General features: G+C 42.9%; 1 long non-coding RNA gene across 1 annotated transcript; it reads right to left on the reverse strand.

Moving 5' to 3' along the window:
• Positions 1-458: 458 nt before the first annotated feature.
• On the reverse strand, positions 459-16,779 carry LOC135251006 (uncharacterized). The gene is made up of 4 exons (XR_010329058.1): positions 16,654-16,779; positions 6,697-6,811; positions 1,247-1,302; positions 459-834 (listed from the first exon to the last, which is right to left on the reverse strand). It is a non-coding gene; the product is annotated as an uncharacterized LOC135251006 (long non-coding RNA).
• Positions 16,780-17,737: the final 958 nt, after the last annotated feature.

A 17,737-nucleotide genomic window follows, 5' to 3' on the forward strand; every position in this document is an offset into this window, starting at 1 on the left:
ATGAAATCATGGCCATTGTGCCATTTTTTTCCACAAACATCTTATTTTTCTATCTTACCATTTCTATTTAATCGTATGCAAAGAATACCAGATCAAACTAAGTCACTGAAGTTGATATTCATTTACCAGGATTCTAGATTAAATGAAGGCATGTCACAATCCGATGGCTAAACTTGAGCACGCTGAACATTCAGAAGTTGAATACTTCCTGCCTAACACTTTCAACTTGAAACTAACTAGCTAATATATCCAGGAATTCAATTAAATCAGGAGTCTCACATGATCACGTACCAGGCATTCCATGAACGCAGGATTAATAGATTAATTTTCGTCAAAAGTGGTCAAAGCTGTAATATCTAATTAGAAAGTAAACAAAAAAGGGAGACCTGTATCCAATCATGACCAGTCAAGCAAAGAAAGGGTCTGCTGTGATGGGGGAAACCTCAACTCCCAGCATATATCACATAATAAAAAAACTAATTAACAAGATTTAATTAGTGGAACATGACAGAATTAGAGAGTTGTTATGTAGTGCCTTTCATGCTTCTGTAATGAAAGAGAAAAAGAGAGACCCAGTCAATCCCTCTATTGCTCCAAATCCCTCTCAACCCAAGAAGTAAAACACCCAGTATGGTATGAACTTAATTGTTAAAAATGGATAACTGCCCCCTGTGATGCGAGTTAAAAGGTATGTCAAACATCAAATGCTATTGTGTGTCAGCTGACGACACAGCTGCTCAAAAGCTTAATTCAAGGGTAGCAGGAGAATACAGGCACAATGGCGTTACTCTTCAGATGTCCTTGTCTTTTGTTCTTTCCATGAGGCAAAGGGCCCTAATGAGAAAGAGAGCAGGACGCTAGTCAGGGATGTCACTGATCACTGCTCCAAAACTAATGCTTAATTGCCACTGTCTTTCGGTTTATCTTCATTACTGAATATATCCAGGATCATGTATCTACACATTGGAATGTCAGCTCGAAATAGGACTTTTCCTGTGTTATAACATAGCAACAGGACAGTGCACAGTGTTACTGTATTAGTGAATGGATACACAGGCTTGCTGTCACCTTAGACTCCCCAGAAATTCAATTTGAGTTTCATTCACTTAAACTGTACTGGTGTTTTAAAAAAGGGTGCACAGTATGAATAGTTACAGTTACTGTATACCAAAATAATGAATATGGCTTTTGAATAAACATACGTGGAAGGGTGTCAACAATCTGTGGTAAAATTAAAACGACTTACAGTTTTTGGCCTGCCACAAATCTCTGACGATTGGCCAAGGAAGAAAGTGTGCACATCTGTAGGACATGGAAGCACCCTTAAGTACAGAAGAGACCATAGAGCTTGGTACACTGCATGAATTTTATGGGGTGTGTTCGAACACACTTGAGTGGTATTGCTGCTCTGCTCTGGTCCCCAATGAATACAACCTCAGCTTTCCTTGAGAGCACAAAACAGTATACGTGTGGACTGGCGTGGTCACACACATTGCATTGACATTTTGTTAATAGTCCACTCAAAGTACCAGCAGTTTGAAATATGGCAATTTATAAGATCCCAAAAAATGACATGCCAGTAGGAAGTAGGGTGGATTACTACCATGACCCCTAACCCCAGTTCTTCCTCATCATGACTTTGAAAGGACATGGAGCAACAAGCCTGGATGGCAGAACGGGGCCCCCTGCTGTTCCTCCATCTGCTACCGAGTGGCAGGATTTGGGTCTCCCCTGTTAGCTCAACAAACATGGCTGGTCACCTTTGAGTGAGCAACTATTTTATCGCTTTGCTGCTTTCTTACATCTCAAATGCAGGGGTTGCGTTTTGTACTGTGCTGCAAGATGAGTGTGCTGCACCTGATGTCATGATAAATAAAATGATGCACTTGGAGCCATTATAAAGAACTCTACCAACTGCAGGTTCTTTCCCAGTATTGGTCTGGGTGCTTCTAAGAGAAACTGTCATATAAATTAAATTCTCTTCAGTTAATATTAAATCAATAATAGTTTACCGGAGTCAAATGCGGATATTATGCATCCTATTTCAGTTCAAATTAATCGGGGTTTATTTTATAATGATCGTTTATTGTACATTGATCACTTTACGCACAATTCCAAAGTGATAATATCATCAATACTCTCAAGTGCAGAGGTTTCTTTTGGCCTCTGCACTTGCTTTTGCCATCACTCTGATACAAGTCAATCTTGGTCTCTGACCACAGGCCTCTGCAGGCTCTGTTAGGTGCTTCCTGTTTTTGTGGCTGACTAGTGTTCTTGCATTTTGCAGTGTAGCCTCTGTTCTGTTTCATGTCTGTTCCCTGAAGAGTGTTTCTGATCTGTTGGGCAGGCGTTTGGGGTTTTTTCTTCATTATGGTGACAATTCTTTGGTCATCAAATGTACAAGTCTTCCTTGACCTACCAGGCCCTTTGCGATTACTGAGCTCACCGGTGGTCTCTTTCTTCTTAAATGATGTTCCAAACAGTTGAGTTTGGTAAGCCTAAGGTTTGCTGTGCTCTATGTCTCTGATTGTTTTTTCTTATTTCTCAGCATTATGGCTTCCTTGACTTTCATTGGCACAATCTGGCCCTCACGTTGACACCAACTACTCCAAAGGCAATCAAAAGCCTAAAATCAAGACTAGATACAAGAAAATCTCTTATACTTGCACCAAGGAAGCAACTGAACACGCCTGACTAATCAGATACACCAGTGAAGGCATTTGTCCCAAACATTATGGTGCCCTTAAATGGGAGGACTGTATATAAAACATGCTGTAATTTCTATATTGTGATGCCAAATGTATAAGAATACCCTTTAATAAAATCTGAGAATGTGAATTTTAACCATGTGAATTATTTGATCACAAATCTAAAATTGTGGAGTACAGATCTAAATCAATAAAAAAATGTATTTGTCCCAAACATTACAGAGCTCACTGCAATGTTTAGGATGGCAATTTCTATGGTAATACAGTATTTAGAAATAATTCTTAGAAGTTAAGATTTGGAATATACAATTCTGGAATATGAGAGCAACTGAAGATTGACCCAATTGGGATTCTCTCCACACTGAAAAGCTAATGAGCTACATTTACAAAATCAGCAGGCAGATGCCACCCACAGCACTGTCATATTTAAAGAAACTGAACATTATGGGTGGCCATCTTCTCACAATGATCTCCCTGCCCAACCCTGAACAGGACTCCAAAGGTCTCATCAAAAGAAATTAATAACAGACTACATTTCATTTATAAAAACGCTGCACAGAACACTTTGGCATATGGGATGGAGAGGGAGAGGGAGGGAGGGAGGGAGGGAGAGAGAGAGAGAGAGAGAGAGACAGAGAGAGCAAGAGAGAACCTGCCGGGGCCTAATTTTCCTCCAAGAAAATGGATAGCGCGTCCATGTCGTAGCTTAGTTTAAAATGCAAAATGTGGACATTATCTGGCGCGGCGATTCAGCAGCATCCATCACGCTATGCTAATGCGGCCCGCTGGTTAAGATATTCTAATGTAAGCCACCCTGGAGATGTAGAGGAATTAACACAAACAGAGCAGGGCGGTGGGAACATGGAGGGGTCAGGAGATAGGAGGGGACAGGGGAGCAGTGCTGAGACAGCCGTTGCCACACACACCAACCTGCACGCGCGCCACACCGATGGGACACACAAATGAGATCCCCAAACTGATAGGAACTTGGACCCCGTGTCCCGTGACTCACCTCAGCTTTACATGCCAATCCGACGGTCCCAGGAAGGTATTCATGAGATTGATTGGACGGCTCAGAACAGACCATCTTAATTATTCAAATGGATACATATGGAGCCCACTGCTTTGGATGAAATGCAGTGCTGAAATACAAACTAAATAAAGTGTGGGTATGAAACGGTGCTAGTCTGTTGAAACACTTAAAAACACCAAAACAACCCCATAACATCAAAGGTCCACCACCACATTTCACCAAAAGTATATCCTTTAACATTTTCGGCCATGTACACCATCGGTGGGTTAGATATAGGACATTTGAAAGGGACGTTATACCTACAGTGAAATATGGTGATGGATCTTTGATGTAATGGGGCTGTCTTGCATCTAATGTGCTTGGGGCTCTTGTTAAGGCCAGTGGAATTATGATCTTCAGCAAGTGCCCAGACATTTTTGCCAAAAACCTGGTTCCCCCTGCCAGGAAGATCAAACTTGGCTGAAAATGTATCTTTCATCTAGACTCTGATCCAAAGCTTATCTCAAAATTGACCAAAAAATGATGAACTGTCCACAAAATTACAGTTGTATAATGGCCATCTCCAGGCTCGTACCTGTGTACCACAACTGCAGACCAAAGTATCTAAAGGGTATTGAAAGGTTTTGTATGAAGCAATGATCAATGATCACCAACCAATATATTCACCAATCTCATAATTCACTAAAAAGAATTACTCAGTAGTGTTATTCTTGCAAAGGAAAGGAGCACAACGTACTGGAAACATTGGTAGCAATAATCTTGGTGCCTGTCTTTTTGGGGAATACAATTAGTACTATAATTATAATGAAAGAACAGAGTTTTTACATATTTTGAGCATAAAACATAGCTCATAACCTGTGGTGTTTATTGTACATAGGCATTTTTTCCTCATCATTAGGGGTGCCAAATAATTTTGGAGCTGTGTGTAAATTCACTGAAATATTTTAAAGCTACCTGAGAATCCAAAAAATTCTTTGGGGAAACCATTATACAGAGAAAAAGATTACTTGTATGAAGGGTCTATAAAATACTCCGAAAAATGATTACATACAGTATGTACCTCTTCCACAGTACATTCTTCTGGCTTGTTTTCTTTTAACAAATCACCCACCAGAGAAACAAACTGAAGGGTACTGCTTATTCTTTTCATTTATATTACATTTGTTTACATTAATGGTTCAGATATCATTTAAATATAAAGACAGAACAATGCTCAACATGCTACCAGTTTGTAGATAAAATAAAAGCTGTACAATATTTAATTCCTATGCAAACCAAGCTGTATATATCTTCAGTGAATATAAAATCTCCAGATTCCCCCACTGAGACCCTATTCCTCACACCAAATGTGATTGTAGATCTCGTCATTTAATTTGGGGAAAAATGAATCAGACTGAAATGTAAAATATCAGCTAAAACCTGTTGACAGCACCCCCCCAATGGGATTTCCACAATTAGTTATAGAGTAAATATTGCCCTCTAAGCAAGCAAGCAATATCCATGGAACATCCTCCACAATGCACCTTTGCAAGTTGCTACAGTATGAACAATACATTCTCCTACTGCAGACAAACATGTTTGTACCAATTTATAATTCAGACAACACGCTCTAGTGGGCTCCTGGACTGCCAAAACTAAAATAAAATGTGTTTTCTTACCTAGAGAACATGCACAAGGCAAACAGAAATATATGTAATTTGCATCTATAAAAGGTTAACTAGCTTTCTCGCAACACTAGCTATCATCTTTAAGCAGCCAATGCATATGCATATGGTGCAGGTAGTCCATAAAACATTACGATTCATGAATACTTCCTGTACTGCAAACAATTACAATGCCCAAATTTCCCCTACTCACATTTACTACTCTATTCCTTTTACTGTCCTTGAGGAAACAGTGTCTGAATGCATTACCTATTACAAATGCACATTCATGCAAAACCATAATGAAGCTGCTAAGAAATATGTTGCAATATAATCCACTCATGGAATGTGATCGGGATACAGGAAGACTGGGATCAAACAAAATGCTAAAATGTTGGATTGGATTTGGATGCCAATAATCATCCTTTATTTTACCAGGAAAACACTATTGATTAAAATCTCTTTTGCAAAGGGGATCTAACATAAAACAAAAATGACAATACAGTTTATCCAGTCCCTGTATGTTATAATATTTTTTCTGTTGTTCTTCTACATATTCTACTTCTAATAATTGTTTCTGGTCTTTTTTTCTAAAAAATAAAAATAAAAAAGTTCAACATGGAAACAGATAATAACATCATGCTCTACAATAAAAAAAAATCGTACTGTTACTGAGATATGTCAGCAGTACGGTACTAATATCTTGCTTAATTCAATTCAGTCATTAGCACCATTGGTTTTTATAGCCAAATTATACACAAAACGTGGCAAACCTTTGTGTTGATCGGTAACCCTGGATTGGACAGTTAGCTTTAGGGTTTCTGGGTTCTTTCTGAATAACACGTTTAGTAAGTGGCAAGTGAATGATTTTGCATTGTGCAGTACATTTATATAATGAAACTGAATCATTGTATAGCAAGCTCATTACTCCACTGTATCTTGTCCACGTGAGTATAAAAATTCTTAGTGACAAAATCACACTATAATCCCTACTAAAAAATGCTGCACATATTTTTTATCCTTTGACACATGACACAAATATTTGAAGGACCACACTCTGTTCAACAGCACGTACATGAATATATACACACACTTACAGTGCAAACAGCATTCAGGGTATAATCCCAGAAGGGTTTGTATTATTGGCAATAACACTGCATCAAGCAGCATCAGCTCCTACAGTCCCAGCCACGCAGTGCACACTGAACCTCTCCTCCGCCATCTGCTAGAAAAAGAGCGCTCTTCCAGAGCAGCCGCTGTGCAGCGTTCTCAGCACTCGGGCCTTTAGGTGGAATTCGGCAGGGGGGGGTACCTCTTGTTTGGGGTGCGGCGATTGCGGGGCTTACTGCCCAGCGTTGCTTGGAAACCTCCTCCCCAGCCGGCGCACTTCCCCCCGGCAGCTCGGCTGCGGACCTCGAACGCCGGCGCTGCAAGGGAAGGCATTATTATCATTATATTAATGTGACATTAATTGCTTTTACTTTTTCACTCCATTAAGTGTGCACTATCTCTTTGGGAGCCTGGCCAGATGGTTTATCGCTCCTGTGCTGTTGGTAGCGCCATTAATGGGCTAAGACACAGAGCTATAAAATAATTGCGCCGCGGTGTTGAAAATGTTCATTGCTCTAATTGAAAAGTAATTGCGGAGGTATAGAGCAACTGTCATACCATAAAAGCCCTGTCATTGGAAAGGAGGAGGGATGTCTTGTACAGGTGCATTGTTGTTCGGTTGCAAATGAAGAGCCCCCTACACACTCTCGCGATGACGTTTAGGACAAGCCATTACCATGCAGCTGTGGCTTATGAAGCTTTTAATGAAAGTGCTAAAAGACAGTATCCTGCCTTGCGGTTATGATACATGTGATTTTCCATATTAACAGGGAGCCAGATTTAACAGTGGAAGCCTTCAGAACAAGTCAGCTCTAACGGGGTACTGTGCTAAAAACAGACTGAATACTGGCGACTGCAAATATAATTTTATCTTTTACAGTTCTTGCCTATCACAGTCAGAATGCAGTGTGTGGGATTAATGTAAAGCAGAAAATACCTGTAGGAAAGAACTCATGTGAAACATGTAGGTAACATCAGGCTCTTTCAAACAACATCAGGTGTTTCTAGCTGCCCCTTTGCCCAAAGTCCCTTCTCAGTTCAGTAAGTTTACAACTTGCAGTACCCAACTTCGGGCACCAGAGGGAATTCACCCTGGTAGATTTTCATCCTGGCAAGGTTGTTTTGAGTAGGTAGCGAGGGAGGGCTATGTTTTCATCAAATGAAAGTGTATCTTTTTGAGTTATTTATTTGTCACATTTTTTTGTGTGTGTAAATACTGCTATAGAATTGTGATAGATATATAATATATGTAAATACAAAGTTCATAGCTAAAAGTTACATTTTTTATGTTATCATGAATATGTGTCAAATCTATCTGGTTTTTAGCCTGTTTTGTCCATATGAAGTGTAATGAAATGATGTAGGTCAATGTAGTCACTCTCTCTTTCAACAATTTGAAATGTTTATGGAAATAGTACATGACATCACACAAGGCAGAATGTGTTGCATTACAGGAACCCTTGTTACAACCATGAAAATAAATAAATAAATAAATAAATAATATGTGTTTTCTACTTATTCAAACATTAAAAAGAGTCTTTGGATGGTTATTGGCATTCATGACCCTACAAGTCCAGCACCCCAGCCAGCTGTGCACCCTAACTGGCTGAAAACTGTAGATTCTGTTCACATAGCTTTTTGTAAAAAAATTTGATTCTGTTCACATAGCTATTGAGAAACTAGATTCTGTTCACATACTGTTTATTTGGTTAAGCCATAGATTCTGTTCACATAGCTGTGGGGAAAGAGTTAATTCTGTTCACATAGCTTTGGGTAAACCATATACAGTCTGTTCACATACAGTAGCTCTGGAGAAACTAGATTCTGTTCACATACTGCAGCTTTGTGTAAACCATAGATTCTGTTCACACAGCTTAGGGGGAAAGTATAGATTCTGTTCACATACTGTAGCTTTGGGAAAACCATAGATTCCGTTCACATAGCTTTGGGGAAACTGTGGATTCCGTTCGCATAGCTGTGGGGTCCATCTGCCATTAGAATCCTGCACAAGTGCCATTAGGAAGAGCTCACGGCCGCATCCTTCAGACTCAGCCGGGCCCTTCGGTCATCACGGCGTGTGTATTCTGCAGATGTGCAGTATCAGTGACCTCGCACACAGAGCAGGGTTTGTTTCCAGCTGCGTATCGATGTTTTATTGTGTTTGTGATGCCGGCTGAGGGCGGGTGACGGACAGGAGGGGGCCGTCAGTCCGTTAAGCCGTCATTACTAAAACAAAGGCAGCCTCTCGCTTATCAACCCCCATTGACTCCCCTTCCTGCCTTTGTCGTTGAGCCAATCCACATTATCGACACCGAATTGAATGCGCGCGGGAGAGAGCTGGACGGTGAACTTGTCCAACATGGATCGGGGTCAGGTCCGAAGAAGGGGGGAGGTGGCGGAGGGAGCGGGAGGGAGGGGGAGGGGGGGTTTGGGAGACCCCCACGTACTGGGCCATATATCCGATAGTGCTGCGTGCTCCTTTCCCTCGTGCGGCCCGTAGCCGGATCGATGGCGCCGCACGGAGACACGGGCCGAAAAGGGAGCGATTGATTGGAGCGGTTATGATGCCATGTTTATTGATGGCCTTTGATTTGTGGGGCATGCCTTTCGATCTCCCCGGGCTGCATGTATGTGGGAAGTGTGTGTGTGTGAGGAGCAGGACTGAGGATGCAGGTGTGCAGAGCGTCTGCGTGTGTGTACAGGTGTGCGCTCATTCGTGTGTGTGTGTGTGTGTGTGTGTGTGTGTGCGTGTGCGTGTAGGTCAGTCTAGGAGTCGTGGCCTACTCCAACCATTGTCACTGCCTTTACCCCACGTCCTCTTATCAAGGTCAATATCAGCAACAATTATTCTCAAAAGTTGGGGAATTTTAAGCATGGTTGCCCCCTCTACAAAGGTCCCCTCGGGGGATCAGGAAGGCTGTGACAGTGTAGCAGTGTAAAGTGAGGAGTGGACCCACATTCTCTTTAGGTCTCCATTAGCCGCTCTCATTAGTATCATTCACAAACGCTTTGAGGAACCCGGCATATCAACTTGTCTCAGGCAAAACTCCCTCCAGAGAATTGCTTTGTATTCCAAGAACTGCCTTTGAAAACCAGGCCAACCAAATGACATTAAAAAACCGCTGCAAAAATAAACTGCTGCACACTGCTGCAACAACACTGCCTTTAACTGGCAGCAGCAGAGCGGCCTGAAATGGAGGGAGAGTGCTGAAGATGTTAAACAGTTCAGGTGAGCAAAAGCTGCTATCTAAACGTCACTTTCACTTTTCAACTAAATGTGGCCAGGTTTTCATCTGCACCCCTAGACAGTGCTTCACCAACATAATAGTATAGTAATCACCAGAAAACTGTTCACTGGAGTCAAGCTCAAAACACCAAAATAATTACATGAAATAAAATGTAAAAATTTCTTCTATAGTGTGTGCAACCTGTTCAGTACAGTGCATGCACACACCAGTATGGTGAGGATTTACAAATGGTGAATGTGCATGCAGTCCTCCCTGATAATGAGTGAAAGTGAGCACGCCAGTGAAAGTGTGTCTCCGTTCCTTTTGGTCACTCTCACTTTTCACTCCGGCTGGCAGGATCACAGTGTCCTCATCAGCATGCCCGTGGCAGCGCTGCGGTCACTGTTACAGCCCCATGAATAAAGTATCCGGCCGTGAAGATCTTTAAGGTCAAAGTTGAGCCTCCACCGCTTTTGCCTGCCGATGGACACTGCCAGGCCAGAGATCGCTGGTGCCAGAAAACAAGATTGGTGCCGATTAGTGTAGAAGAGGCTCTGGCAGGTCACTGGGCCAATAATTGACCCGTGTGCCTGACAGTGTAAACTCAAAACTATTTTCTATATTTAAAAAAAACTCTGTTATATCCATCCATCAATCCATTATGTATATCCGCTTATTCCTGGTCAGAGGGATGTTGGAGCTTATCCCAGCGTGCATTGGGCGAGAGGCAGGAATACACCCTGGACAGATCGCCAATCTATTGCAGGGCATCAATTACATTTACAGTGAATATTATAGTTAATCTCCAACCTTATAATTATTTCATTTATGATTTAAATTCTGTCTGATCCAAAATGATCACATATGAGCACAAAAATAGGGTGTTGCAATCATCTGTGAAAAATCTAACTGGCACACAAATACATAAAATTAGTGCAAGACAGAATGTCCCTGACTATATTTAATCCTTACAGATACCACTGATTATTATCCTGAGTGTTGTATGAATAAACATTATGTGAATGATTAAAGACAGGACACTAGGGTGTTAGCGTGTGGGTCTGGAGCTGGACAGTTGGTCTCCAGTGGGGGCTCATGGTCATGCTCTCCACAGTTCGGTCTCAGCCCCACACAGCTGTTCCATCCACGTTCCTCTTCTCACGAGGGACCCCGGCAGCTGTCGGGGGCCAAACAATTTGTCGGGGCCAATTTGGCGGGTTCCCGGCCGGGCCGTCCCAGGGGACGCCGCATCCTCTTCTCCCCGTCCACACCCGGGCCGCAGAGCGAGCCAAGTCCGGGGGACGAAATATAAATCTGTTCATAAACTCCGGCCCGAAGCGGCAGCTCCCCTGACTGTAAATCACTCCCTCGCCCTCTCTCTCTCCGCGCCGCCGGAGTGTCATCCTCCGAGCATTTCCCGCAAAAAAGAAAGGAAAACAAGACCGGGGAGGGAGGCGGGGAGAGAGTGGATGAAAACATGGAGAGGTGAGACGATGACGAGCGGCGAGCTAAGAGCGTCCGCTCCCTGGCGAGCGGCGGGGCTCGGAGTCACCGTGACAGCGAACGCCGCTCGGAAACAAAACAATGAAGAAAGGGGGGGGCGGGGGGAATGTTGCTGAAATACTTTCTTTGATTTTTTCGCTCGTCCTCTTTCCCAGCAGACAGGAGCACCTGCCCCACATTTCTACAGGGCCGACCCACAGCCTACACAACCAGCACAATGGGTTACAGTGGAGAGGTGAGGTCATGGATTCTTTGCCGATGATGTAGGCTCTGGTACCTTCTGTCATTTGTAACTGACAACAGCTGTCCCCTTTCCTTTCACTCTCTTAATGTAAGCCTTGGTGGACTTTAATTGGGGGATTAAAAGGAAATTTGCAAAGTTAAGGCACAGTCTTAGTTTGATAAATGAGCCAAAGTGCTGTGGGACCGTTCTGTGTGCTTAACTCCTGGAGAGCCGGGCTGGCGGTAAAGCAGAGGCAGAATGGCGTAGCGCAACAGCACCTGGGTCACGCGGCAACACTCGCAAACTCACTTAAGGCACGGACGATCTGAGCCATTTCCAAAATTAGCACAAAATGGCTCCATTTCATGCAGTTTCAATTTTACCACCAAAAAAAAAAAAAAAACTGCTGAGCACATTAGTGAAAGATGACACTCGAGCATGAGTGCCTGGGTAAGCATTATGTGAAAATCATTAAGGTGTCAAAATCCACACCGCCGTACGTTCTAGCATGTCAAGGATACGAATATCGTAAGGACACCGATTTTGTGGTTCCCAATTTGGAGCGTCACACTTCCTCACGCTCCGCCCGCCTCGTTGTTCCAGCAGTCAGCAGGGCAGGGCGGCCATTACCGCGAGCGTGCCAATGGCTGACCGCGAGAGAAAAAACAAAAAGGGCGCGGCAAAGTGCTTCCTGCGCCACTTTTAAGGAGCCGCAAAGAGGGAAGTGAGTGATTTGCATAGAAAAGTTCATAAGCTTGGGACATAAGGATCCGATCATAAAGAGAGCAATAAAATTTGACTATGACGGAATATTAAAGAGGCTGTAAATTTAACACGGGCTGGAGGAATGACCCCTGCGGTGTGACACGCCAACCACGGGCCCAGACTGCTAATCTTGTCATGCGAGGATGTGCACTCACTGTACACAGAGCATAAACCATTCTTTCTGGCCCCCTGACAGATATGGCTGTCTTTCGCACTTCTGTCACAGAGGATAGTTAAGATTTAAGCTAATGACACAGCGACTTTCACATTGATGCGATTTTCTCCCGACATTGAATTTTTTAAACATGTGCTTTCTTCCGGGGGCCGGCTGTCAGGCTCTGGCAATGAAAGAGTTGAATGTCTCGCGCGCTCGCGCTTCCTGATGGCAAGAAGAAATTGTTCGTAACACCGGCTCCCCACACTTGTCTCAACTCATTTATTTCAACCAAGGTCTACAGATATAAATAAAAGGAAATGTTACTGGAGCATTTTAACTTGGAACCAGCCTTGAGACCAGTAATGTAACCACATATCATCAAAAGTGCTGAATCTCCTTTTGTCACGAGGCATGACATGCAATCCCCCAAAATATATTCATGTTACAACAGATTCAAACAAATAAATAATAATAAAAGGCCTGCCTCAACCCCATTTGTTCACCCTTTGCAGTGATTGTTTGAGCACCAATAAAGAATAAGCTTCAGAAAGAACATGAAAAATTTTCAATGCAGAAAATCAGAAAATAGAACACCATTTCATTATTTCACAATTTATTTTTTGCTTGTCCAAATTCAATGCAAAATCGTGACTCTCATTTGGCTCTAACTGGCTGCTTAAGAAATGAATGTCCACTTGTCAAGTCTGTGGGTAATCTTAATTGCAGTTCAACAGGTGGTCTATAGATGGAGCTCTTCTCATTAGAATACATTAAAGCCATTTTCAGCTGGTTCCGTCCTTCAGGAAGGCCGCCGCTCGTGAGGCAAGGAGGGGAAAGGCATCTTTACCTGTCCTTGAGTCACAGAAAGCATGGATCGAGCGCGTTCATAATGCAAGAGACCTGAAATTTACTGCCTGATTAAATTTATATTGTGAATGTATTGATAGGCGTCTTCTTTTTCTTCTTCTACTTAACGGACTGTGCCGCTGTAACTAAAAGGGAAATCGCGAAGCGTGCCACTCCGCGGTCCAGACCGCCTTAATTTAGTTATCCTCGGAAATGTAATTACAATAATGCACAGTGAAGATTGAGCAATATCACTCGCCACTCATTGGCAGTCACCTGTCTCGTGCCTTGAGTCCCAAGGGGGGGGTGGAGCTGACACACTCAAAGGAAACAACAACAGCAAGCAGTAAAGAATTTCATTGGAGAAGGTTTAATCATGATTCAGGACCCAGTAAAGTTTTTAAAGGCAGTAAATAAAAAGTGCACGAGTCGTGGCAGCAGACGGGAGGCCGGACTGCACGCAAATGTGCAGCCAGAGACCGTTTCAAAGCCAGGAGCTTAGAAAAGCACGAGCGGCGTTTGTTTCCCCGCTCGTTTGATCGGTTGCTTTTTCACCAGGAGCTGTGTAGAAGAAGGAGAAGGAACAGCCCAAACACAACAAATGAATAAATAAGGGTATAGGCTGTGTTCAAATAAAGGCCAACGGTGAGAAACCACTTCACACGGAAGTAAATGGCTTTCTCATTCATTTCTGTGCCGAGTGGAGACAGGTTCTGGGCACCTGTAAACAATAGACTGCGCCTTCTTAAAATAGAGAAGCGGAAGCATTTTGTTCTGAGGCTAAAGCTGTCGCTCGCTCCATATGAAAACCCACTGGGTTTCCCCCCCCCCTTGTTTACAGCCCCGCCCTGCTCCGGCTCAAAGTTACCGAGGATGTGTTCATCCATCAAGTCCTTATTTCTCCTCGGGAGGCCCGCCGCTCTCCCATGCTTTTATTTAAAAAAACGGGGAAACATTTGTCCTGCAATCCACTGTGCATCATTATCAATTAACTGGGGAATAACTCTCCCTCTCTGCCCTGACAATACCGTGTCTCGTCTCCGTGACTGTCGCAAACAGCAGAGGGCGGGTATTATCTTGTCATCATAATCCAGGTGTAAATATGAGAACTCAGATTTGGGTTGCGGACAGGCTGTACCTGAGGGGGGCTGAGAGACAAGCACATCTACCCTTCCTGACGTTGCTATTGGAATGTCTAAAATAATCCATGTTCTGTCCGTTCTCATTAGCTGCGCAATGACACAGTTAATTCCACTGAAAAGAGCCCCAAAAAGCCTGCCGATACACAGGCTCCAACTCCACAAAGACATTAGGAAAGCTCCAGCGCTTTACGGAGGTAATCAATGCAGAGAATTGACAGGTATGCTTTCGGAATATAATCCGAGATATAGACTGTTAAATAAAACCCACACAATAGTATTTCTGTGGAGAATGTTTGCTTTCAGAATTCAAAAGGGCACATTGAAAACACTACATTTTTCAGCAGTGACATATTACTGTTGTTATCAAGTCCATTATTAAAATGTGAGAAAATACATATTTCAGATAAAAATGTTTTCTGATAAAATAAGGAAAGTTTATATAAATACATGAATACCTTGCACAGTACTTGGGGTTAGGGGTGAGCCTGGCATATACTAATGGCTGAAGAAATGCTTATTTTCTTATAATTTTTTTAATGTAAGGAGTATACAGGCTTCGATTAGTATTTCTCCTTTTTCATACAGACGTATGAAGGACTGGGAAAACTGTCTGTGGTGAGAGAAAAAAAATTCTTCCAAGGACAGCAGAGCAGTTAGAAAGCCAGCAGTCAGACAGCAATGGGCAGATGAAAAGAAATGTAAAATATGGAGCTGTGGGTTTCACGCGCGTGTCAACAACAGAGTGCCAATGCAGGGGTTTTTTTTCGAGCCAGCTGCCCCGCCTGTTGGCGAATACCATTAATTGATTGGGGAAGAATCTTTATCTTTACTCAATCTGCAGTCTGACCGAAGGGCTGTGCTGAGCGTGGGTGACGGGGGCAAGTGTGTGTGTGTGTGTGTGTGTCTGTGCGTGTGTGTGTGCTTGTGCGTGCTTGCGCTCCTCTGTGTTTGTGTGCAGCCGTGTGTCTGTGTTTGTGCATAAGTGCGTGCGTGCGTGCGCGTGTGTGTGTGTGTGTGTGTGTGTGTGGATAGGGGAACGTGGGCTGATAAAGCATCTGACAGGGTCTGAAAGGGCCCTAAATGGAATTATTTCCATAGGGCCTCCCCACAAAGCCAGCGAGTGTGCATGTGTATTAAACTCCCAATGTTCTGGAGCAAGGTCAAACGGGACGGAGCAGAGACGAGCGGGATGACAGGGGTGCTGTTAAGCCCCAGGCCTTGCCCGTGCAGACGGAGACCATATTGAAATTAGCAAATGGACTGCACAGTGTCACTTACCGCCCCGTTCACAGGCAACCCCGTTTGTCCTGTATGGGGTGAACGGCGGCGGAGTATTGCCATTTCGGAGGTGGGGGGGGGGGGGGGGGTAATGCCTACCCCCTATCCTAAAATGAAATGGAGCGGCTCTTATTTATTTACTGCATGTTTTGCACTCATCCCATAGCACAGTAAATTACCTGTGTGGTCAAGGTTCCTTTCTCTGGAGAAGAGATAGGAAAAAAAGGAACATGAAGCATGTGATCTATACAATATTTAATTCAGGAATCATGTATGATCTGTCAATTTCCATATATCACAGTTTATGAGTCATATATTAAATACAAAATCACATTTATGAATATAAATGTATGAATTACGATGGGTCTTATGTATTATACTGAGTGCAATACGTCTATGGGCCCCAGACAAAGTGCCATGACTGTATTTATGAGATTTTTATTTCTTTCAAAATTCAAGGGGATAAAAAATAAATTATCTGCCATCTGCATTATCTGCAGCTTCTGCTTACATATCAGTTCTGCCTATACATTAAATGCACTCTTCATCATCTTTAAATGCGTTTGTAAATTATGAACTTCAAAATAAAATGCAAAAAAATGTTGGAAATAAATATTTCCCCTGTTCATTTATGTCAGAAAGGCCTGCCTTCCTGCTTCTGACACCCCGTTCACTCAATAGAAAGTGCGCTCCCTCATTCTCTCCGTTAACATTAAAAACGTGTTTTCTCTTCGCGCTGCCTACTTTAGGCACCAACACAAAGGGAAACCAATGGATTCCCGTATTGACTAAAAAGGGCACAAATGGCTTTGTTGAAATGGGGCTGACAGAGCGTGTGCTGGAAGAAACTCGTGAGTGCGAGAGCAGAGGTTTGTATGTGCAGGAACAGAGTGAATTCCGCAGCGGGAGATTCCCCTCGGGAGAGGCCGAGGTCTCCCGCGAGTCCCACAAACAAGCGGGAGCTCCTCCATTATGGCAAACAAGTGCATTTCTTTTAAGGCCAGTGGAGATTTCTAACCTTTGGCTGACATGCAGAAAAGGTCATGTCCATCCTGAGCTTCCCCCCACGTGAGTCTTCTTTGACCATTTCCTCTGGCTCCCGGCAAGCCTGAACTTTGCCTGCGAGTCCCTCCGAAACCGAAACCCAGGACCATAGACTGTAAAAAAAAAAAAAAAAAAAAACTGCTCCTATCTGCACAGTCACCACTAGTCCGCCACAAGACGGACGCAGAGGAAATACGTTTGACCCACAGGGCAACCCGCTTCGTTTCCTTTCTCACTGCATTAGGTTTCTACGATGCCCCCCACTTCAGAATACATGGCAGTTCAGTTATGATAAAATTGACAATTTAATATCAAACAGTTTCACATAGCCTCCGCCGAAGAATGAGGGGAGCTGGAGCAGACAGAGCTTTTGTGTCTCATTTAATGAGCAGAGCGAGACAAGACGTTCAGGTTAGTCTTTTTTTGAAGTTACTCGCGTACAGATTCTTTTTATGTAGGCTATGCTATGATTTGAAGCGCCGTCTATTCCGTTTACAATAGCTGGGCTGAAGCACGTCTGGTGATTTTTTCCCCCTCAGTCTCTAATCCGTGTTATACCAACGAAAATAGCCTACTTGTTATTAAAGTGATGTGCAGAAAACATATAGCCTATGATACCATCATCGCAGAACAAACTGTCGGAAGATTTGAAATCCAAAATTTGAAATACAGTAAGCTACAGTACGCAAACTACTTGAAAATAAAAAAATGAAAATATATTATACATTTTTGTTTTGTAAATTATTTATTTATTAACAAATCAAAACCAGAAGGTAGATCTGAAATCTAGAATATTACTGAACCGAAAGGCACGTGCCATCTATTTTCTGTAGCCTGTTAATCCCACGGCAATAGGCAGGGCTACAAGAGGGTAACAAAATATTCAGACTTTTCAGTGTATTTTTATAATATACTATAATCTGCAAAATAACCGAGGCAAGTCCAATTCCGATTAAAAAGTTTTTTTTTTTTAAATAGCCACTGAAATATAATGCATTTCAAGTAAATCTATTCTGATTAACCCACGCTTCCACAGGGATTGATGACTGAAATACAAA

This window comes from Anguilla rostrata, chromosome 1 (assembly GCF_018555375.3).
Source record: "Anguilla rostrata isolate EN2019 chromosome 1, ASM1855537v3, whole genome shotgun sequence".
Lineage (NCBI taxonomy): Eukaryota > Metazoa > Chordata > Actinopteri > Anguilliformes > Anguillidae > Anguilla > Anguilla rostrata.